Here is an 8,162-nt window from a genome sequence, read left to right on the forward strand (position 1 = left end):
ATCTATTACTAGAAAAACACAGTAAAGAACATGACTGCTTCTGCACACCCAAAGTCTTAAAATAAAGGTACATATGTAGCTCACAGATTAAGCACATTCTTTTCAAGCACAGTGAAGTGATTTGAATTAGCACAGAAACTGAAGTTTCCAGTATAGGATGTGCTGTATAAAATCACAAAGATTTGTCTTGCACATTGCTTATACTTCTAACAGGTTAGAATTAAAATATATTCTTAGTTTGCACTGAGAATACAGAAAAACAATATAACATACTATGCCATTTTATAGACACAGCAATAATGAGAACATTGCTAAAGCACTCGAGTTTGCCAACTACTGATGAGATTCAGGCGAAGTTCTTTAACAGGCGTATTCAACATCAAAAAGGTATTTTGCCTGCCCTGATTACAATGATCCTGAGAACCCATTGTTTGATTCAACGGTCAACACCTCTTCTGCATTCCTATAACAAGAGATTTCTTGCAATAGATTTTCCTTCTACACAGCAGCTGGTAAATACATTTATGGCCCTGAGTCCTGTACAGCAAAGCTGTCATGAACACAGGAATGCTGTAGTACAATGAGGGTTGTATCAGTCATACTCCAACAAATGCATATAAATAAGCTATTATCCTTGCAGTGAGCAGTGACTACTGTAAGTTGACCTGACAACCAACATATTGAGTATTTGTACTGCTGTGCTCTAAGATGATTATCATTTAATAGTTACAATATTTGTTGGAATCTATTTACTTCAACTTTGACAGTGTATAAAATTTGCTTTTTTGTAATTGTATACTCCTTCCATTCTCAGTGATTTTCATAAAGAAAATACCACAGCTCAATTCAAATATGAATAATTCAGGTACTTTGCATGGTATGATTTGCTTTTGAAACCCAACATAGTATCTTATGACTAGGCTGAAAATAAACATACTGAGACAAAACAAACATCTTCTCTTAAAATTAAGTTTAATTTTATTATAAATACTTACAAACTTCTACTAATGAAAGTCAGGAGTTACTAATTGAAATTAATAGACCCTGCCAGCATACAACTGGCATAAGAAAAGCAAGACTCTTGATTCTCAATAAATATTTCTAAACAGCATGTCATCCTATTTGAGCTGGACCACAAGAGACAGAAAGCCACTGAAAAACTACTTAAGCCCAGCAACACAGATTTTCTAATTACAGTGCTCATTCTGGGCAACATAGAAATTGAACACACAAACTCACCTTAGCAGCTTAAAATATACATTTTTAAAAATATCACTTTGCCTGCCTCTTGCACATAAATCACGAAGTGCCACCTCACCTTCACAGCCCTTATCTTCTCAACTACTAAGAATTGCTGGCATCACTAACTCATTTCATATTATGCTATTTCTTTCTGTGCAACCTGTCACTTCATTTTATCCTGCACCTCATGGCTTGACAGATGCACTTATAGGAATGCTTCTCTATTTCTTGCCTTATTCAGATTCTGCTATAATGCCAGCTTCCCCCCGAGAGCACTGCTGCATCATAAACTGCTTCCTATACTTATAAATAGAACTACAGAAGACAATCAAACACCACAAGAGTTGTAATGCTTGTATATCCATAAAACATAACTTATTTCCAACATAAGTTATGCTATGGGTATACTCTCAATTCACAAAACCAACTGACATTTATAAAGGAAAGGCATACAGCCCAGATCACTGTGGCCTGAACAAGTCTGTATCACTGAAATGAGCAGGGAATATACTCCACATGTATACAGTCTAAACAGAGTAGTACACAAAGTATATTCATAAATTCTGAAAAAAAACAAGCAGATCGTATTCTGGGATGTTTGATTTTATATGCTTGATTTTTAGAGCTGCTGCTGATAGCTATACATGTGTACCTTAAATGGTCTAGTACAGAAACAGGTATATAAGTTCCATTTTTCTTCTTTTAAAAGTCTAAAAGGGAAATTAGTGTACACTGGTAAGTGGCTAGATTGATAAGAAACAAAAATAATGAAACTGATGACACAACATCAGTAGTGATTTAAAGTACAACTAATGAAAAAACCACCATGGTCTCCCATAAATCTTATCAAGAAAGTTTGTTGACCAAGTAAGAAATCAAAATATGTAGCTAGAGCCAAGGAAATCCTTGTGTAGCTGTTATTTCTCTCAAGCTGATGAATATTTACTTGAAAAAACAAACAATTTGAATGTACAGGTGATATAAAGTTAATGATTCATATGTGACTGCATGCAAAGAAAAAGCGCTTTTTCCCCCAAATTATTTGTTTTGTTAATACCAGCCTTTGCTTTTAGTCAGAAGTAGGCTGCCCACCCACTTAGCTATGTTAACCATAGGGAGCATATTACATCAGTTACTGAAAATCACTGACTTCATTACTTGCTGCAAATGGAGTATGTTGACAAGGTATTAGAGGAGAATTTGAAATCTTTTTGTTCTCCACACCCAAGAGACAGTTCTGCAAACAGATAGTTCACAGAATCAGATCCCTACCTTCTGAAGAGAAGCAACATTGAATTATCTGAGATATGAACTCTGAGTTAAAAAGGAAAAAAATCAAGTTCCAGAGGGAAGCAAGCTATTTTCCTTTTAATGCTCCCAAACAGGAACATAAACTGAAACTGACTTATCAGAAGTCAACTTCCTCTGTACCTGTGAGGGTAAAGTAGCTGAACTAGCATGCTTCTACATATTAAGGATTCTCAAGATATTTCTCTTCCCCAGATTGTTATACAGGTAATGTCCTTATTTATGTGGAACCTCCCCCCCCTTCACTCCCCCATCCCCCCAGTGGTTTGTTTCTGTTCCTATAGTCTGTCATATATTGTTGATGTAATTTTCTTTCCTAGAAAATCAGCCTCCAAACAGTAAAAGATCTTACATCCTTCAAACAAAAGAAAGTTACAAAATAAGACTTCCATTCATTTTATGCAGTTCTTCATTTCTTCCATGCCCAATTCTACTTAACAGTAGCAAACAATATTTTCCTAGTACTCTGGTGTACAAAACATTTTACAGCGCTCACCCTTTAAGTCCAAGGAGAAGAGAAGCTGTGTAAAATGGTGACTAAACTTACAATCATACTATTGGAGAGAGGTAGGAGAACAGGCACAGTTAACTGCTTTTTTAACTGCTCTTTCCTTAGCCTGAGATGGGCCAGACTACATCTACTATACAAAATTCTAATTATTTGTGAAGTCTGCATGAGCGAACTTAAAGCAGAGGTTGAAACAGTAAAAAAAAAAAAAAAAACATTCAAAACACCCAAAGGCAAAAGAAATATATAATTCCTTGTATTGCAATATTACCAGCTATTAAATTGAGGAAATGTATTCAAAAAGCAAGGTTTAAGCTTACCAGCACTCTTATCAAACAACTTGACACCATCTTATACACTGCCAAATAACTTTGCTGCCAAAGAACATTTTCTCCACAAATCATGAGAAAGTTTATTGCACAGAAGCCCATCTCCTACTGCCAAAGCAATCAAATCAGCAACCCTATATCGTTACTCCTCTGCCAGCACCTCTTAAAAATAGGTATAACAGTATCAGAAGGTGAAAAAGATTGGAGCTGAAGCATATGCAAAACAGAATTTGAAATTCAGTTAAGTTACATGAAGAATCTTGCACAGAACTCAAAAATAGCCAGAGAAATGTAGCTGACAAGTAATGTGGATCTCAAATGCATAGAAACACACAGACTGGAAGAGACCTCTGGCATTCAGCTCATCCAACCTGCTCCAAGTAAGGCCAAATTGCAAGTGAGAGCTGTTCCCCAGCATCTTCCATCCTTGAAGAGTATTCCTGATGATGTTTCACATATATCCTGGACAACTCATTTATGCGCTTGCTCTTGTTCATTATTTTTTCCTTAATACAGTCAAAATTTCCCTTGCTGAGCACAGAGTTGTCCCTTTCCCTTTTGCTGTGCAGCTCTCTAAGGAGCCACTGCTTCCTTGGTAAGTTCCTCTCCTTAAGTGAAAACAGCAATTGATGCTGCATGTAAAGTCTTGCCTTCTCTTCTGCTAAGTAAGCCCTGCTCTCAGCCAAGGACATTGTGTACTCCAGCCCCCTGAGAAGGCACTGGTAGAGCTCAGCTGGTCTCTCTAATTAGTCAATACCTTCATGCAGTGAGAAATCCAGAACTACACAGATATGGTCCAGATAAAATTCTGCACCCCCAGGCAAAGAGAAATAATCATTTCCCTTGACCTGATGGCTATTTCCCCTCCAATGCAACACTAAATGCAGTTCACTGGCCCTGCCACAAGCACATGGAGCTGGCTCACTTTCTGTGACCCCTACAGACCCCACCCCACAGAGCTGCTCAGAAATTTACATACTGACATACTTTGCAGAAAGTAGCACCTTTGCAAGCTCAATCTTCTGTCTGAGTCTTCTCAATACTACAAAATACCCTAGAGAAATACTCCACAACCACCCACTCTGACATCTACCAAGCCATCTAATCTTTGAGGGGGCCATTTTTTTCTTTCCTTCTGCTTCCTACTACTTCTCGCCCTTAAGAGGAAAATAATTAATTCTGGTTAGTCCTTCTCCTGGTTCCAAAGCTCTTTTCAGCTTTCAGACAAGGAATAACATGAAAACCTCTGCTGCAGCCCTGATAGGCTGCTTTCTTCCAGCCAGGAAAAAAAAAACCTGTTTCGCTCTCCATAAGGAAAATAAGAAATTCCTTTAGACCTAAAGCTCTTTGCTATATTTCAATTCTTTCTTTAGCTTTTATCAAACTCATTCTTCCCTTTTACCCTCGACTAGTGTTTCAAGAGTTAAACAGCAAGTGTATGGTTTTTGGATGAGGGCTTGCCCAGCTTCATCAAGGAGCTTTACACCACTTTTGAGCACAGCGAGTACTTCAGAAAATGAAAGCAGAAATGAAGTTCATAAGAAGCAACATTCACATTACTTTCATGAGTTAATCTGATTCTGTTATCGTATTCTTACTTAATTCGCTCATGGGGTAAAAGCAATGATAATAAATAAATGTCTGAAGGCATCTAGTTTAATTTAAATGACTGAGAATCTATGAACTATATCAGAAATTTAATCAGATTACTGATGGAGAAGAGCATGATCTTTCTTCCAACACAACAGCTGTTGAGAAGTTGAACCAGAATTTACTAAAGTGATAATCCCCAACATTATTTTTTTTTGTTGTTAATACCAGTTCATGAACAGCAATGATTTCAATCCTAAAGTTAGTTTCTGGGTTTTGTTTTGTTTTTTTTTTTTTTCCTCTCCTGCTCTTGAAAAAGTATAAATAACAGAAAACACTCTCAAAAATGTCCTTCAAAAGAAACGCTACCTACGCTTAGACAAATACTTTCAAAATATATTCAAAATACTGTACAGACAAAAAAAAGAATTGGAAAATACCTAGTCTGATGCTACAGACATTGCTAGTTAAAAAGCTTCAATATGAAAAGCTAGTACAACATTTCACTAAAAGATTTTTTGAAGAGGTTACTTTAGTAATTTTGAAGACCCAAAAGAGTAAGTGAAAAATCTTAATTTATCTTCTGCTTTTCCTGCTTGTCTCTGTAATTGAATAGTGGCTTCATATTTATTGATTCCTTATTTTCTGAGCACAATTGATTGTGAGAAAAATTAGAGATCACTACTCTTCCTTTTAAGCATCAAATCTTAAGGCTATTTAAAATGGAGTGCTACACATACACAGACATTAGATGAATGCTTGCAACAAGGTATTAGGAATTCCATTACAGGCATAACAGAAGAAAAATCTAGATACATATCCTACTAGCACTTCCATGAAAGCTCTTGTTCGTCCTGTGAAGAGCAAAACTACTTCCAGTAAGTTCTTTAACAGTATCAGGGAACAGCAATAGTCACATTGTAACAACCAGAAAGATCAACACAATGGAAAACCAACACAAGAGACATAGTAACAGAGAAACTAACTCAATAGAAAGGGAAGGAAAAAAGGTCTGCTCACCCCCTACTGAAGATCTAAGCCCACAAGGAAAACTCCACAAAAAAGGGACCTCCAGAAAAAGACTCTTTCAGGGTAGGGGTCAGCCCTTAAATGAGAATCTAAGAGAGGTGCAGCCAGGCTCCACCCCTTCTGGTCATACAGCTAAATTGCCTTCACCTGTGCTCCCAGGGCAAACGGTTCTCTTCCCCAGGTGCTCAATCAATGGTTCAGGCTGTGACATTACCATACATACATAGAGAAAGAAAAGGCGACTCACCCAGTTGGTGATAAGGATCTTGATAAGGATCTCTGCCTGCAAAGCACACCACCTCAAGAAGTAACCTTCTTCCAGAAGACATTCTCCTGTCAGAGGCTAACCTTTAAATAAATCCCGAAACGCCGGGGGAGGAGAGGGGGGAGAGGCATACCCTGGGTTCGCTTATTCTGGTCATGTGGGAAGCATAGGTAAATTGTTTGCACCTGTGCTTCTTGGGCCAACCCTCCACCAGATGCTCAATCAACAGCTCAGGCCATGACCTAACTGTTCCCCCCTACATCCCTCTCTGCACTTTTTGCTACAATCTTTGCTTGCTTAGTTCTGTTTTTAAAGCTTTTGGGACCTCATAAAACTATCTAAATTTTTAAACAAATATTTGTGATGTTTTAAAAATAGCAATAAAGTATGACGTATAAATCTGAAGATGGCAAGCTCTTCATCCCGTGATTGTTTCCTCCTATCTCATCTTTCCTCGTGATGTTACTTTTAGAAGTAAATGTCCACACTAAGAGAATACACCTCAGAGCACTATGTGTATACACACAGTGCAAAAAAAAAAAAAAAAAAAAAAACTATAAAGAACATTTCTATCTCTCTCCAAGCACCTAGGGGCACTGCTGGACTTTTCCTTAAATACCTTCAAGGTTTTACTCTTTGAATAAACTACTGCAAGTTTTAAACATTCTTTCCTTCTCTAGGAAAATACAGTAACTTTTACTTCATTTGGCAAGAGCCAGTATCTGCCAACAACAAAACTTTTGCTGGCACCGAACAGTGTCTTGAGATGTAGTAGTTATGAGTGCTGCTCTTAAGCTGCTGGGTAGATTGTCTGTATATATTCCAAGAACATCTAGCTTCAATGAGATCTACTGTTCGTGTCCTAAGGCAGTTCCACATGGCTGTCAAACATCTCCAAACAATTGTCTAAATGAAGTTAAATGATGACAATAAATCAGATTATGGTATTGTGAATGGGCAGAGGCACCTTTGCTGACCGATCTGACTACCTGAAAGAAACCAGAGGATTTAACAGGGTATGGAATGACAGCCTTGGAGGAATTTATAATTTTCAAAACTAATTTATAAAGTAATTTACTGGCTTTTTTTTTTAAATGTGTATGGGAACTGCTGAGTCACAGCCTGAACCTCTGATTTATCATCTGAGGCAAGCAATGAGTCAGCCAGAGGAGCACAGGTGAAGGCAATTCAGCTGTGCTGCCGGAAGGGGTGGAGCCTGGCTGCACCTCTCCTAGACCCATTTAAGAGCTGACTGCCAAGGGGGAAGGGTCTCTTTTGGGATTCTGCTCTGCTGGAGTTTTGTGAGTGAGCCTAGCATAGGGGTAAGCTTTCTGTTTATTTTCCGTTTGTTACCGTAATATGCTTTGCCAAGCTCTCTTATTTATTTCATAGCTATAGCATCCTTATATTCATTGATTATATAAAATGAAATTTTTAAGCAGTTCATTTCTGAATTTAGGTAGGGTCTTGGCCTATTGTTCTTTCATGTTTCTCTATTGTTTGTGAACTGTAAAGCATATTTTGTTTTTTTTAGGCAAAGTATTTTAGAAAAAAAAAATCATTCAGGAAAGAGACTGGCTAGTGCTTTTTATGGTTATAGAGCTTTGAAACACTACAACTCATATGCTATGATGAACATTTCTGAACGCACCCGCATATTTTCAGATCTTTATTTTTCTGAAGTCTATTTTCTAACATATAAGCAAAAAAAAAAAAAAAAAAATAGTATGCCCTTCTGACCATTGGAGTTACAAGAGTTTGGAGTGTTCATCTTCCATATCTTTCTGTTCTTTCAAGAGTTCTATTCAGAGAAATTGATGGTAGCATGGCTTAAAATTACATTCCGTTTAAATTAGTTTATTTTTGCTGCACAATAACACTCCTCACCACT

The sequence above is a fragment of the Tetrao urogallus genome (genome assembly GCF_951394365.1).
Source record: "Tetrao urogallus genome assembly, chromosome: 4".
NCBI classification, from domain to species: domain Eukaryota; kingdom Metazoa; phylum Chordata; class Aves; order Galliformes; family Phasianidae; genus Tetrao; species Tetrao urogallus.